This window comes from Lissotriton vulgaris, chromosome 2_1 (assembly GCF_964263255.1).
Source record: "Lissotriton vulgaris chromosome 2_1, aLisVul1.2, whole genome shotgun sequence".
Lineage (NCBI taxonomy): Eukaryota > Metazoa > Chordata > Amphibia > Caudata > Salamandridae > Lissotriton > Lissotriton vulgaris.
The window spans coordinates 750,144,251-750,161,356 of NC_141687.1; the positions used below are offsets into that span (position 1 = coordinate 750,144,251).

The 17,106-nt window shown below is 43.9% G+C and overlaps 1 protein-coding gene across 2 annotated transcripts in view; it reads left to right on the forward strand.

Annotated features, from left to right (window-relative positions):
- Positions 1 to 17,106, forward strand: part of LOC147731087 (uncharacterized) — a 654,619-nt gene that overhangs the window by 274,925 nt on the left and 362,588 nt on the right. The window lies entirely within an intron of this gene.

Genomic DNA, 17,106 nt, shown 5'->3' on the forward strand with positions numbered 1-17,106 from the left:
CAAGCCTTAAACTCCCTTTTTATTACATATAAGTCACCCCTAAGTTAGGCCCTATGGGTAGGGTGCTGTGAAAGTACAATGTAAGACATGTAGAACATGTACCTTTATGCTTTGCATGTACTGGTAGTGACACAGAGCCTATTCCATTTTTCTCTGCTGTGAGGCTTACTCCTCTCATAGGCTAGCATTGGGAATTCAAACCCCATAAATGCCTATTGGAGGTGAATCCTCAAGTATATTCTTCAAGATAAAAGATCAACTCAAAAAATACCTGAAGATAATATGGTCACCACTGTTTTCAGTTCAGACTTCTTGGAAGAGAAGGTCATCAAAAGATAATTAAGAGGTCGTCTCACCCTTAACATATCAAGGCATGCTCCATCATTTGATGACCTCTCACACTGGGGTAGGACCAATGCCACCCCAGCGGATTCAACCGAGGGAAAAGTGCCATGGGGGGATAATAAATCTGTTTTCATGACAGTTATTTGGGTTCTGTTTCAGGCAAAAGCAATTAAAACATACTTAAGGGCATTCTCAAATATTTCCTTTATTAGTGAGTACCTCTGGTATCATTAAAAACATTAAAAATGGTGAGAACATGGCAGCAGAAAACTGAGCAGCCGCTCGCTCCCCGGAAGAACCAGAGTCCCGCGCCTAACCAGGTGAAGCTGGGGCCTGCCCTACCTGTGTCAGAGCCGTTTAGAGCTGTTCGGAGTGTTTTTACCTTCTTCCTCACTTGGCTCTGCTGCGTTTTCTTTTCTTTTCTCGGGCATGTGTTTGGGAGCCCCAGCATCCGCGGTTCCTCCCCACTCATCTTGGTGGGTGGTGGCTGCTGTGGAGCTGAGGAGGGGCTACAGAGCAGCAGCTTGTGGGCTCCTCCGTCTGAGCACAGGCAGTGGCAGCACCAGTCGAGTTTTCCTTGCCCTGGAGCAGGCTGATACTGGTGGGGAGCTTTGCGCGGAGCCGAATCCAGGCGGTCAGTTTCCTTTGTGGTCTCCCTCACATCTACAGCAGCAGGAGCAGGTACAGGGGGTCCAGGCAAAGTGGGTGAGTTTATTGCCACAGGCGACATCAAGCACAGTGCTTCCAGTCAAAGGGTCAAGGAAGGGTAAGAGGCGTAGAGGGGACACTCAGAGGCCAATAAAATCAAAATTGAATGGTAAACGTACTAAACAGACCCTAAGGAGAAATCTGGCATTGGGAAGAATCAAGGGAAAGGTGGCGCCACTGTTACAGTTGAATGAAAGGTACGTAGTCCAAGGGTGTATATTAGGATCACTGCTTTATTCTTCAGATAGGATCCAATTATGTCTCATACTATGCCCTACCAGGAGCAGCCTCCTTGCGGCTCAGCCCTTCCACACCAACTGATTCCTTCTTCCACTGAAACCCTCTTCAACATTCTGATGACATCACATAGACTGAGCAGCAAGGCAAAGGGCAACAATAGAGAGGATGCATTAATCAGTTTCTAGATTATAACACACCCCCTCACCAAATTGTGTAAATACAAGCATGTGAGATCATAGTACATACATAATATGACTTACAATAAATAAATGTGTGGAGGTGGACATACACACATTCTAAAAGTCAACAAGCTTAAAAAATAACATAAAGCTTCAAGAACATCGTCAAACACCACATCCCATCCCATCAAGAAAAGATGAGAGAAACACAAAAGTGTTGTAATTTGCAAATCGCACGCCTAACACTCCAAGGCGTAACACTCTTAGGGTAATTTTACAACCCCTAAACACAGGGTATTACGTAAACCCCAACCAAAAACAACGGTAAATCCAGAGAAACTTTGTAGTCGTCTCATATTCCCAAACATTGAGAGAACATAAACTCTCATAACAACCACAAAGGGTAAAGGCACACATCGCCTACAGGGTGACTGACCTATGTCAACCCACAACCGAGAACAGCACCGGGACTGGGGAAAACCCTCTACTAAACATGCGTGTAAGACTAGGGAAACTACAAAACAGCAGCAGGACTAGGAACAAACCCTCTACTGCATACGCTTGCAGGACTAGGGAAACTACAAAACAGCGGCAGGACTAGGAACAAAAACCTCTACTGCACACGCTTGCAGGACTAGGGAAACTACAGAACTCCCCCTACTGCACACACTTGCATACAACCAACTACGCTGCGTACACTTGCAGGCACATTGCTTACAGGGTGACAGACCTTGGGACTGGGGAAAACCCTCTACTAAACATGCGTGTAAGACTAGGGAAACTACAAAACAGCAGCAGGACTAGGAACAAACCCTCTACTGCATACGCTTGCAGGACTAGGGAAACTACAAAACAGCGGCAGGACTAGGAACAAAAACCTCTACTGCACACGCTTGCAGGACTAGGGAAACTACAGAACTCCCCCTACTGCACACACTTGCATACAACCAACTACGCTGCGTACACTTGCAGGCACATTGCTTACAGGGTGACAGACCTTTGCCAACCCACAACCAAGAACAGCGGCAGGGCTAGGGACAAACCCTCTACTCCACACGCTTGCAGGAATAGGGATATTACAAAACAGTGGAAGGACTAGGGACAATATTACAGTTGAAAGAAAGATACGTAGTCCGGAATGTAATTCAAGATCACAGCTTTATTCTTCAGATAGGATCCAAGTTATGCCTCACACTATGCCCAACAAGGAGAAGCCTTCTTGCCGCTCAGCCCTTCCACACCAACTGATTCCTTCTTCCACTCAAACCCTCTTCAACTTTCTGCTGACATCACATAGACTGAGCAGCAAGACAAAGGGCAACAATAGATAGGATGCATTAATCACTTGCTAGATTATAACAGCCACCAGTGTAAATATTGAAGGTAACTGCTCTTCATTCCAGCAGTCTGAGGTCAAAGGTAGGAGCATCAAGGCAGCGAGGGCTAAAAGTAATCCTCTGGATCTCAAAGTTAGATTACCCTCTCATTGAGGTCATATTTCAAGGTACAGCCACTTGTACTAGACATTGTGAAGCAGAGTGAGGCCCTTAGAAGGGGGTCAGTAGGTCTGTCTGTATCAAGTTCCATCATGGAGGGGATGGAGGCCTCTGGAGGTTCCCTGCCTATAGCATCAACTCCAACGTTAACTTCTGAAAGTAGCTTAAAAGAAGCCTCGAATAAAGGACAGGATATGGAAGGGCAGAAGAGCTTGGCATCTCTAGGGGTGGAAGTCAGTCATGAGGCTGAGTTGAATAAAGGCTGCAAGGACCATGAAATAAGGGGGCCTTCAGTAGCTTCTCTGGAGGCTCTCTTTTCCATCCTCTTGGAGGATATCAAAAGGGGGTTCTCAGTATCTGAAGCTAACCAAGGAGAGACTAGGACCTTTTGCGAGACATTGGAGAAGAAAATCGGCCTCCTAAATACTAGAACAGACATCTTGGAGTGCACATTGGGAGAATTGACCTCGGAGCAGCTAAAGCTGACATAATGATTCTCAAGAAGGAGGAGTTGGCTGTTCGAGATAGGCTTGAGTTGTTGGAGAACAACTCCAGAAGAAGCAATTTGCGTATTTTGAATGTCCCGGAGGGGGACGATCTCAAATTTTATATGATTTCACTTTTAGAAGAATATTTGTTGATCGAGGAGTCCGAGGAAGATTTGAGGAAGGACATCCAGAGGGTTCACAGAGACCCCTTTAGAAGGAACCCCAGCAGAACAAAGCCCAAGAAAATCCTTATCAACTTCTATACCTTCTCAGTCAGTCACACAGCTTTATTCGATCTTTTGTAAACAGGACATAAAAGCACAACATCTCACATAAAACTATTTCAAGTTATTAAATACATATTTACCTACTCCTTGAAAGAAAAGATCCTCAATATGGCCTTAAAGGAGAAATCTTTGAAGGACGGAGACTTTTTATTTGAAATTCGCTCAGATCTGGCCTGAGTCATCCGTGACTGGCAGTGGGAGTTGGGCAGGAAGATGGAAGGTTTCAAAAAGCTTGGTGCGGTGGATCAACTTAAATTTCCAGCTGCTTTGAAAGTTATGCATAATAATAAAAGGCATAATGTAAGATTGGTACAAGCAGCAGATGACTTACTAGAAAGTCTGGGGAAGGGCGAAGTATAGCAAGCAGGCCAGTCCCTGGGGCTGTGGCACCCATTCATTGTATCCACTTATAAAGAACATTATGGCAGACTTCGCGAGTAGGACTTCAAAAGACATACTCCTTTTTTGTTTTTGGGATTCTAAATAGTGCTAAAGAGGTAATTACAAAGTCATCACATAGGGGCTATGTTGGGACACTTAGTTAATGGAAGTTAAGGCTCGGGCTCTAGCTTCTCCTCTACTTCCTTTTTTGTTTTCTCTTTTAAATTACAAGGGACACAGCGGGTGGCCACATGGGTCAGTAACTGGACTCTATCTGTACAGGGAAATGGGGGGATTCTCCTGGGAGGGATCCGTTGGGGGGGGGGGGAGTGCACGGGGTGCGGAGCATAGTGCTAAAAAAAATCCTCATTCACCTTAATGTTTGTTTGGATTGCCCCAGTGGTGTTGCGATTGGTCTGGTGTTGGCTCTTTTTGCGACCCGGTGGACTCATGATTTTCGCATATACCTCTAAACCCTCATGAAACCAATTCAGCTTTTGTCCTGGAAAGTTACTGGCCTGCCCATGAAAACCAGAAGGGTAAAAATTCTGCAATATATAAAAGATTCCCCCACGCAGGTCATTATCCTTCAGGAAACTCATCTTTTGAAGGAAGAGATATCTGAGGTATTTAACAATCAAAAATGGGTAGATTATTTGATCTGCTCCAGTCAGAGTGCCAATATAAGGGGTGTTGCTATATTAATTAAGAAGCAAGCAACAGCCCGCATTTTAGATTCTCTGTTTGACCCATGTGGCAGGTGGGTCATTGCAAAGGTTATTATCTGGGGTTATCCACTTACCTTGATGAGCTATTACGGCCCAAACGAAGACGACCCATTTTCTCTTAAAACTATTTTTTCAAATCTCCTGGATTACCCAGACCCGGTGATCATGGCTAGCAATTTTAACATAGTCCTGAACCTGAAATTGGGCAAGTCGACAGGAAGTAGAGCTAAGGTGCCCTATAGATCCCGGATGTACCTCCAATCTATGATGGCACAGACTGGACTCTGTGACATGTTGAGAGACAGATCAGGTTCTCAGCTATGAGTTTAATACTACAATAGTAAATACAGCCACAAGCTGAGAATCAAGTACATCTTGGTTAGTCACAGCTTGAGAGGTAAGAGTAAGGACATTGGTTATTTATTTCCCCATCTCTCCGATCATTCAGGGGTCTGGTTGGATCTTGTCCTGGGAGATAGTCAGCATCCTAGTGTCTGGATGTTCGATCGAACTCTACTTCTCGATGACAAGGAGATGAAATATTTAGCTCAGGAGACTGAGGGCTTTTTGGGTCTCAACGTAGGCTCGGCTGCAACTTATGTGGATTGGGATTCCCTAAAGGCCTTTTTAAGGGGCATGATCACGTGTAGGGTTTGTTTCAGGAGCAGACAATACAAAGAAGAGGTGGCTCACAAGGAGGCAGAGTTGAAGTTAGTAGAGTTGGTGCTAAATAAGGAGACTGACTCTGAGAAACAGCAGGAAAAATTGGTTAAATTAAAAAGTTTCAAGGATCAAGTAGACACTATTCTTCAGTCTAGGGTTGCAAGTAGATGGGAGTCCAGTAAGCTTGCCCATTTCGAGTATAGAGAAGGTGCAGGCAGCTTCTGGTATGGAAGGCTAAGTCTGACAGGTTGCGCAATCTGATCAAACAAATCGACAACATGGGTAGGGCTACTGCTCTCTCCACATACCAGGAGATAGAGGGATCTTTTTTTATTTCTTTCAGGATCTGTACCAAGAAGATAGTGAGGTGGACAAAACCGTGGCCATGGAGTATCTGCACGGGAGCACACTTATCCCCTTGAAGTTGACTCAGCAAGAAGAACTAGAGTGGGACATTTCTCTGGAAGAGTTGAGAAAGTCTATTCTTGCCTTTAAAAGCAGGAAAGCTGCTGGACCAGAGGGCCTGCCAATAGCACTTTATAGATCTTTGAGAGAGGTGGTAATTCCCATCTTGGCACAGCTTTTTAATAAGATCTTATCTGAAGGTGTGAGGCTTCCAGGCTCGTGGGGAGAGGCTACCATCACCCTGATACTGAAACCGAGGGAAAACCCAGCATTCTGTGGGTCTTATAGGCCCATCTCACTGCTGAATGCATATTATAAAATCTTTGCCAGGATTCTGGCGGGCAGGTGGGGCTCGGTCTCGGGCGATATGCTTCACACAGATCAAAGGGATTTTGTTAAAGGCAGGAACATATCTTACCTTACTTATGATCTTATTGGTGCAATAGAGTTGGCCACAACTTACTCGCTTTGCCTCGCTGCTCTAATATTAGATGGCACTAAGGCCTTCAACAGGGTACCTATCTGCAGTCATGGAGAAATGTAATCTGGGGGACAAGTGTTGTTGTGCTATTCAGCTGATTTACCAAGATCCGTCAGATAGAATTCTGGTTAACAGTAACTTGACGAGACCTTTTAAGATCACCAGGGGTACTAGGCAAGGCTGTCCTTTATCTCCCCTCCTCTTTGACCTATATATTTATTTATTTATTAGTATTTTGTAAAGCGCCTGGTTACACTAGCAAGTGTGTCCCCGCGCTGTAAATGCTAATAGACGTTGTTCGTTACAGATGCTTCATTCGATTTTAGTTGTTGGGGAAGAGTATTGTTTTCAGGTCTTTCCTGAATTTAGTTTCTGAAGGTTCGATGCGCAGTTCCAATGGCAGTTGATTCCATTTCTTAGCCGTTTGGACTCTGAAGGATTTTCCGCCCATTTTGGCTGTCTGGACCCTCGGGACATGCACCTGTCCCGTCCCACATGACCTCAGTTGTCGTGTGGGTTCATACCATTTCAGGAGACCGCAGAGGTATCTAGGACCTTTGTCATGCAGAATGCGATGACCTGTACATAAGGCCTTAAAAGTCACCTGTTCCCTGATCGGGAGCCAGTGGAGGGTTTTCAAAGCTATTTTAGATGGGGCTCTCCTCGGTTGTTGTAGGATCAGGCGGGCCGCTGCGTTTTGTATTCGTTGGAGTCTGGAAAGGCTTTTTTCGTTGGCTCCAAGATACAGAACGTTCCCATAGTCTAGTCTAGATGTTATTAGGCTGTGGACTATGGTCTGGCGCACCGATACAGGCATAAGGTCGAGCGTTTTCCTGAGGACTCGAAGTATCCCAAAACAGGTTCCTGCTACCTTTTTGGTCTGGTGGTCGAGCGTGAGGTTTTTGTCTAGCCAGACCCCTAGGTTTTTTACTAAATGGCTAGGTGTGGGAAGATCACCCAGCTCTTCCGGCCACCACGCCGATGTCCATACTGATGGGGCTTTGCCTATGATCAGTACCTCTGTTTTGTTGTCATTTAAATGAAGGCAATTATCTGCCATCCGGAGTGCTACCTTCTGCATGCAAGCTGCAAAGTTGGAGGCGCTTTGCTTCTCAGGTTGTGTTAGGGTTACAGTCAATTGCGTGTCGCCCGCATACGACACTGTCTCAACCCCAAACGTCTCTGTAATTCCTCCTACGGGGCTACATATAGATTGAAAAGAGTGGGGCTGAGACTGGAGCCCTGTGGCACTCCCTGATTGAGTACTATTTCCTTAGACTTAAACTGTCCCTGGGCGACCTGGAAGGTTCGGTCGGTTAGGAAGTATTTCATCCAGTCCCAGGCTTTCCCTCCCACTCCTCCATTTTTCAGGCACTGTAGCAGTGTGTGGTGGGCTACAGTGTTGAAGGCGGCACTAAGGTCAAGGAGAATTAGTGCCGCCGTCTGGCCCTTGTCAGCATATCCTCGTAGGGCTTCTGTCGAGGACAACAGGGCAGACTCGGTCGAGTGATGGGCTCGAAAACCCGACTGAGAAGGGTGGAGGAGTCCACTAGCTTCTGCAAATGCTGATAGCTGCGTATTCACAGCTTTCTCCGCAATTTTAGCGAAGTAGGGAAGAAGGGAGATGGGTCTGAGGTTGTCCAGTATATCAATACTGATATTGGTTTTTTTTCTTAGAGGCAGGACAGTAGCTTTTTTCCATATGATGGGGACTTGTCCTGTCCTGAAAGAGAGAGCCAAGAGGTGACTAATATGGGGCTCCAGGATGGTGATGCTGTCATAGAGTCTTTTAGGGGTTGCTGGATCGCTAGGTGAACCAGATTTGATGCTGTTGGCTATACTGCATAGGGTTTCTTTGGGCGGAACTATAAATGCTGAGAGGCATTTGTCCTCCGGTATATGAAGGTGGTTGTCTACCTGTTCCCTGCCTGTTCTGGCCTTGTCTGGGAAACTAGCGTAAATTTTAACCACTTTGTTAGCAAAGAACTCAGCTATTAGGTCGCACGTTTTGACTGATCCAGTCATGGGGGTAGCTAGTGAAGTGAGATCAGAGAGTTCCCTGTAAACTAAAAACATTTCCTTCATAGAGTTGTCAGCATCTTTGATTCTGGTACAGAGGTAGGATTTCTTAGTTTTTCAAATGAGTGCGTGGTATATTTTGAGCCTGATCTTGTACTCAATTGTGCCTTTTGCTCAGCGGCTAAGAGGCTAGCATTTTACAATTTAAGCATGGGGTTTGGGAGAGAAAGGTGTACCTGTATGCCAACAATATTTTGGTTTTCTCTGCGGACCTTGCTAGGACCGTCCCCGCTATTATAAGGCTGGCAAGAGATTTTGGGCAGGTGTCTGGTTATGAGGTGAATGCTCAGAAAACTGAGGCCATGACCTGGAATTAGGCGGACTATCACCACCAGACCAAGCCGATATGAGGTATTTGGGGGTCAGAATAGTTCAACATATTGATAAGATCTCAGTGACCAACTTGGTGAGCATTTCAAGGGAGTGCCAAAAATGTATGAACTCCTGGGTTCATCTCCCTTTAACCATTATTGGGAGGATCAACTTGGTAAAGATGGTGGTGCTCCCAAAAATCACCTTCCTCTTTATTTTCATTCCATTACACTTCGTCAAATCGGCTATAGTTAAGTCCCAACAGGCTATCAACTCATTTGGGCATACAGAGGTACCAGGAAGAAGCTGAGACACAGGAGGGAAAAGGGATGACTCGCATTGCCGGACTTGCATTATTACGCTTGGGCCTTTCAACTGTCGCACTCTAGGATGCTCTTAAAAACTCCAGATAATACCGGGGGGGGGGGGTATGTTTTCTGCAATGATAAAGGGGGCAGGTCTATCTCAGGAGGGTTTCCTGTTCAAATTTTGAGAACCAAAATTCTTCAAAAGATCAAACTAAATGTCCTGCAGGGCATGGCTAGAACATGGGCTAGTATTAAAAGGCTGACAGGTCTTAATTACATTTCAAGCCAGGCCCCCTGTGGGACTCTCCAGGCGCATCAGATTGCCTAAAGGACAGGCTAGCTCTTCCGGTTAGAGTAGCTGAGTTGAATGTGTGGGGAGACCTGGCTCATGAGGGCATGCTTCTATCTTGGCCATCGCTACATAAAAGGGTGGAAGAGGTTTTGTCAAAATTCAAATACATTCAGTTACAGAGCTGGACCCAAAACTTGAAAAAACCCATAAGCATAGGTAACATTCTCGAGGAGTAGCTAGTTACAAGACTGGCTGGGAGGAAGGATGTCTTCTACCTGTACTGGGCTATTGAGGAGGCAGTGGATGATGATTTTAAACTGACCGAAGACTTGTGGGGGGTTACTATACCAGATGTACAGTGGGAACATCTGTTGCAAACCTCCTTTAACATCTTGTTCGCCACTGTTAAACCAGCTTGGTTTAGAAGGAACCATTTGTTTACCCTTCATAGGGCCTATTTATCTCTGTGAAGGTTGACCAAAATATCAAAGGGGCCTCCAGTTACTTGTAAAAAATGTAATTTGGAGAGTACTTCGATGTACATATGTTTGTGGAGTGCCCGGCCATAGCAGAGTTTTGTGAAAGAGAAGGAAACACCATTGCGGATATTCCAGGCCTTCCAATACAAATGAATATTACCCTGCTAATCTTTGGATTATCCAGTGAAATTACGGGCCATGCTAGGTCTTTCCTTTTCTATGCTATACTGGTGGCCAGGAGGGGGATATGCAAAAGATGGGTAGAAGCTGTATCTCCTCTGTATTCTGAGTGGTTGTCCTCGTTGTTTGCGTCATCCACAATGGATCTGTGTAGAACCCAAAGCAAGAAAAAGGAAAAAAATATGGAATTTCTTATTAAATTGGTCTAATGCTTAAGCTTGGGAGACTGGATAGCCCTTCCCCCCTCTTTATCTTTCTATTTATGTATACATTTTGATGTATAAGAAACGTTGGTCCTATGATTACGCCTCCTTGAAACTCTACTGACTGTGTTGGGCATTACCAGTTTTTTTCATCCACCTGTCGCCAACATCAACAGTCGTCAGGGTCTTCTGGACCGATTGGGAGAGTGACCACCCCCTTCACTTTGGTGTTAGTGTCATCACAGTCTGCTGCGGTTCTGGTAGGCGGGACGCTTCCACCTGGTCCCCATCCAATGCCTACATCTCTCCATTATTCAGTAACTGTACGGCGGTTGGTATGTTCAATAATGATCTGAGGTGAATGACGATTAAAAAGAAAAACATTAAATATGGTCATATGGTGAAATACAATGAATCACCTGGCCATCAAAGATCCATAAATTGCCAACATGTTTCGACCTATACAACAGCCTAAAATGTCTCTGGTCTTCTTCAGGGTATAATCACTCCCTAGCTGTGGTATCCAACCAAACCATACACAAAAAGGTAATAATCAAAACCCTACTGGTTCCTCGTTTGGATAGGTTTCAACCTAAATGAACAACAAAAAATATAAGAGGAACAAGCGTATGTATATGTGACTCTATTCCTTATACTAACTACTTTCACTATTAAATGTGACAGTCATTTATCTCAAAATGTTATAATGACTGCATAAAAATAAAAATGCAGAAAGTTACTTCAAATGACATTATAATAAAGAAAAATGATAATTCGACAATCACAAACAGTAGCAATTTTTTGGAGGATATGCGTACTGGATATCTAAATAGTGCATCTTTTTTCTTTCCCGAGTTATATGAAACTACATGCATCATACATGAGTGTGGAGGACGTCTCCTTCGTAGTCAGACACAACTAACGAAAATAGTTCGCAAGAAAAGTGAAAATTATAGGGTACAACCAATAACAACATAGCTTTCTTTTTGAAAGACATGCAAATTCGGTGTCTAACCAGGACATTAGCCCTATGTATTCCAGCTATTCTGTTTCTATTTTTTATAGTGCCCCTTGTTCCTACAGGGACCTTTACTTGTGGCCTTGACTAAAGCGGGATTGGTCATTGGTATTTATTCTCGGCTACTAATGTTAAAACGACAATAAAGTCCATGTTGACCCAATAACCTCCACCCAGTTGGTGCTTGGCGCAGCTGGAAGTGTCAACTAGTAATATGCCTAGTGTAGCTGTTAATCACTTCTTTTGTCTGGACATCATGATAGTTACATCAACCCTTATTAATGTCTACTGGGCAAATTCGAGTATGAGAAAGGGGGGTTTTACCCAGAGCAAGCCACGGGGACCTGGGTCATAATGATGCTAGAGGGAAGGGGTCCCAGTGGAAGAAGGATAATTATATACAAATTAAGCTCAATACAGAGACAATAAATGCGTCTACAATGTTTTAATCTCATTATAGAACAAACCAAGGATATAGTATCCAACTAAGCAGGGGCGAATTTTGCAAATCTCGCGTTCGCGAATTTTGCGGATTTGCGAACTCGCAATCCGCAAAATCCGCGAATTCTCGCGAATTTTTTTTGTGTGTTCGCGCGGGTTTCTGCCAGTTCGCGAGGGTTTTGTACAATTTCGCAAAACGCGAACTTACCTGTCGGGTCGCAAGTTTCGCGAACTTGTTGTTTCTACGTGTCCAGCCTGTTTGGGACACTCTTCTTCATCACTGCCACTCTCTGTCACCACTGCCACTCTCTGACTACTCATGCCACCCTCTGGCCCACCCATGCCACCCTCTGTTTCATCACAGCACCCTCTGGTTGTCCAGTCAGTGTACATTATTGTGGCAACGCAAGCACACCTTCCCTGCCTCAAGTGACCTGAATTAATTTGGGGCTGATTAATGTGTCACAGAATATTTTTTTAGCTGGCACCTGCTTCCTTAGTGCTTCCTGATTAGTGATCTTTTGCACTTGCTAAGTGCTTTCATTGTTGCAAAATTAGTTACAACACCTGCCCTGCCCCAACTGACAATAATGAATTAGGGGCTGATTAATGGATTTGAACTTCCAGCCTGGCTCCTGCTTGTCTCCCTTAGCTGTAATTCAGGACCTTTGTGGCATATGTGTAACTATTCTGAGGTTCAGAGCAGGGTCAAGTAATAGTTGCAACTGGCAACTGAACTCTGGAGGGGCCCCTCAGGAAGCACTACAGGAAATGGCTACTAATGATGAGACTGAACTTTTGAACCTGGTAAGTAGTTTCAGTTTTGCTAAGATCGTATTTCTGCAATTTTGCGCTTATTCGCGGGGCGCAAAGTTGTACTGGGAAGCCGCGAACTCACGCGAACAGTGCGAGCAAAATCCGCTGCTCGCGGATTTGCGAATTTTGCGGGAGATTCGCGAATCTCGCGGATTGCGAATTTACCGAAAATCCGCAAAATCCGCGAGCGAAACGGATTTTCCGCCCATGCTTATATCCAACATTATCATTTCGAAAAGGTTGAGTAGTGCCCCTGGAGGTGAGGAGGAAGTGATATAGTGAGGGTAGTGCAGGTAGGAAATAGTGACAATAAAAACAGATGTGTATCTGATGTATCCGAAAATCAATTCTGAATATACATAACGGTCAATGATCCAAACAAAATTATTTCATCGAACACATGCCCCACAATACATAGTATGTAACAATAGTGGATAGGGAGCTGTGTTTGAGCAGGGACTTGTCGACGTTTCGACCCCAGACAGTGCAAGAATCAGTGGAGTCCTTGCGGCGGGGTCTTCATCAGGACAAAAGGGGACTAGCAACCTATTAATATCAAGTAATAGGTACACATTACTTGTCTACTCAAAAATGCCTTAGTCGCACAATTAAAATTAAAATGAACACACCATTAGAGGGCCTACCTATTAAATCGGTGCCTTCTGTCAAATAATCACATTCAAAAAAATCCGCGAGAAGACCGGTACGTCCTGCGGAGAGTTCAAACATTGTATGAATATTTTTTTTTAAAAAGGCGGGGGAGAGTGGAATGAATTACATTCAGTGCATTTGGATGAGTCAAAAAAGACTTACAATTAACTTGTAAATGATGGCGTTATGGCGAGATTAGAAGGTTGGCCCGGGGACGCTGGGCATTGGAATTCACTTGAGGTATCTACACAATTAAAGAATACAATTACTGATTGTACTTATAATGCTTGCTGCAAGGAGGGAGAGATGATAATCAGGCAGAAGTGGCTTACCGGGTTTTAATCATAAAAGTAGAAAATGTCCCCGTGGAAACACGAAGCTCCGCATTAGTCAGGGTTCGTGCGCTGAAAGGACGGGAGAGTAGAGCAACAAAATTAGTGTTGCGCTCAAAATTTAGTTAATAATCAAGGCATAGGTATGAAATTAGCCGCCGTGTAGCGAGCAGGCTTACCGATTCGCGATGAGACCGGCGTCTTCGCGGCAGGGTCGGGACTGAAGGCAGCATTTCCTGTTTTGTCAGTAACCCAGGCAACCAAGGCACGTGATCGCATTAGAGCTAGTAAACAGACTACGAGACACTCGGCGCACCTAGGTGCTCGGAGAAATCCATTAATTACTGCATAATGCGGACCCGACTGGATTGGAAAAATTAAGTAGGCAGCCAGATCGGACATAAATTAGGATTTGAATTATTAAGAAGAACAATCTCAGGCAGCGCAGCATTGCTTAAAAGGCCAATTAGAGAAGGGGCATATAAGGACTATACAAGCCGATTAAAGGCGGTCACCGTCATTTGATATACCCAGCATCATGAACAGAAATCCAATTAGGATTGTTTAACAAGAACAGTCTAAAGCAGTGTGTTGATACTTGTGGAGACCAGTTAATTATTGAAAAAAGAGCGTATGACATCAGGGACATTGCAAGTAAACAATATGGCGTACCTATCATGGTAAAGGCCATTTAGTGTTCCAACACAACGCTGATTAGCTGTGATCTCATTCCATAAGTGGCAATACATATCGAATATAGTGTATAATGGCGTACCTATCGCATGATGGTAAAGGCCATAGTACATTGCCGTGAGTGTACACAGTGTGTGAAGTATAGTCCAATTAAATGTACTCTCATGTAATACAATTCAAACAATGAAGGAGAGCAGGATCACAGGTGTACCTGTCGCATGACGGTAAAGACCTAGTGATTACAGTTGGTTGTCACCCACATATTAAGATAGTGGTAGAGTATAAATACATCAGTGAAATCGGAGTGTATTACTACACAGTATAGCCTGTGTCACCACCTTCTCGACCAAGAGCAATAAAATTAAACACACTGTCAATCAATGTCCCTGATGTCATACGCTCTTTTTTCAATAATTAACTGGTCTCCACAAGTATCAACACACCGCTTTAGACTGTTCTTGTTAAACAATCCTAATTGGAGTTCTGTTCATGATGCTGGGTATATCAAATGGCGGTGACCGCCTTTGATCGGCTTGTATAGTCCTTATATGCCCCTTCTCTAATTGGCCTTTTAAGTAATACTGCACTGCCTGAGATTGTTCTTCTTAATAATTCAAATCCTAATTTATGTCGGATCTGGCTGCCTACTTAATTTTTCCAATCCAGTCGGGTCCGCATTATGCAGTAATTAATAGATTTCTCCAAGCACCTAGGTGCGCCGAGTGTCTCGTAGTCTGTTTACTAGCTCTAATGCGATCACGTGCCTTGGTTGCCTGTGTTACTGACAAAACAAGAAATGCTGCCTTCAGTCCCGACCCTGCAGCGAAGACGCCGGTCTCATCGCGAATCGGTAAGCCTGCTCGCTACACGGCGGCTAATTTCATACCTATGCCTTGATTATTAACTAAATTTTGAGCGCAACACTAATTTCGTTGCTCTACTCTCCCGTCCTTTCAGCGCACAAACCCTGACTAATGCGGAGCTTCGTGTTTCCACGGGGACGTTTTCTACTTTTATGATTAAAACCCGGTAAGCCACTTCTGCCTGATTATCATCTCTCCCTCCTTGCAGCAAGCATTATAAGTACAATCAGTAATTGTATTCTTTAATTGTGTAGATACCTCGAGTGAATTCCAATGCCCAGCGTCCCCGGGCCAACCTTCTAATCTCGCCATAACGCCATCATTTACAAGTTAATTGTAAGTCTTTTTTGACTCATCCAAATGCACTGAATGTAATTCATCCCACTCTCCCCCCTTTTTTTTTTTTTTTAAATATTCATACAATGTTTGAACTCTCCGCAGAACGTACCGGTCTTCTCGCGTATTTTTATGAATGTGATTATTTGACAGAAGGCACCGGTTTAAGAGGTAGGCCCTCTAATGGTGTGTTCATTTTAATTTTAATTGTGCGACTAAGGCATTTTTGAGCATACAAGTAATGTGTACCTATTACTTGATATTAATAGGTTGCTAGTCCCCTTTTGTCCTGATGAAGACCCTGCCGCAAGGACTACACTGATTCCTGCACTGTCTGGGGTCGAAACGTTGACAAGTCCCTGCTCAAACACAGCCCCCTATCCACTATTGTTACATACTATGTATTGTGGGGCATGTATTCGATGAAATAATTTTGTTTGGATCATTGACCGTTATGTATATTCAGAATTGATTTTCGGATACATCAGATACACATCTGTTTTTATTGTCACTATTTCCTACCTGCACTACCCTCATTATATCACTTCCTCCTCACCTCAAGGGGCACTACTCAACCTTTTCGAAATGATAATGTTGGATACTATATCCTTGGTTTGTTCTATAATGTGATTAAAACATTGTAGGCGCATTTATTGTCTCTGTATTGAGCTTAATTTGTATATAATTATCCTACTGGGTAAATTCGGTTGTTTTTCCTTTACCTTTACAACATGCATACTTCTTCACACCACACAAATCTCCTGCTTTCTCAACATGTCTTTTTATGGTGCGATGTGCTATGAAGGATGCTATTGCCACACACTAGACAATTGTGCATGTATAAAATTAAACGTAACAAACTTTCTCAACATGTCTTTTTATTGTGCGATGTGCTATGAACGATGCTGTTGCCTCACAAGAGGCAAATGTGCATGCATACAATTAAACGTGACAAACATAGAAGTGATTGCATCATCTTATCCAATCTCTCAACATGTCTTAACATGCTGTGGTGTGCTTAACAGCCATGCTGATAACCCCAGCAAGATATTTGTGCTTGCATACACTGAAACATAGCACAACATAGAAGAGCTTGCCTCTCCATATCACACATAGATTGTCATTTATCACCAGATATAGCATTGTGTGATGTGATAGGAGCCATTCAGTTTGTCAGAAAAAAGCACACAAAAATAGCATAATATAGATCCTTCTCAGTGTTGGGTCCTTATAACCTTTGTGTCTTAATACCCCTGTGTAACAGTGTACACAATCACACCATAATCTAAGTGAGAGGCCTCAGGGGAGATATGGTAGACAGCTCTGCGGCCGCGATAAATGGAGATCACTCAGCTGGCCTGTACTGATAAGCTAATCAGCAGTATCAGTTGAGAAGAAGCCTTGGTCAAGCCTGATTCCATTTCCTTACTTACTCCATTAGAAGTCAGACGTTGCAGCTGAACCTATTATATTTTGCGCTATATTTCAGCATATGCAAGCACAAGTATCTTGCTGGTGTTATAGGATATTCCAATTTTTCTCACATACCCCTTCTCACACTCCATTTACTGCTATTGCCCGGATACTACCCTTGCCCACACAACCAGGGCACTTGCCTGTTCATCTATCCATGTACTCACCTTATACATCGAGCCATCCTTCCATGTACTAAACTCACACATACAACTGTTGGTGCATTAAC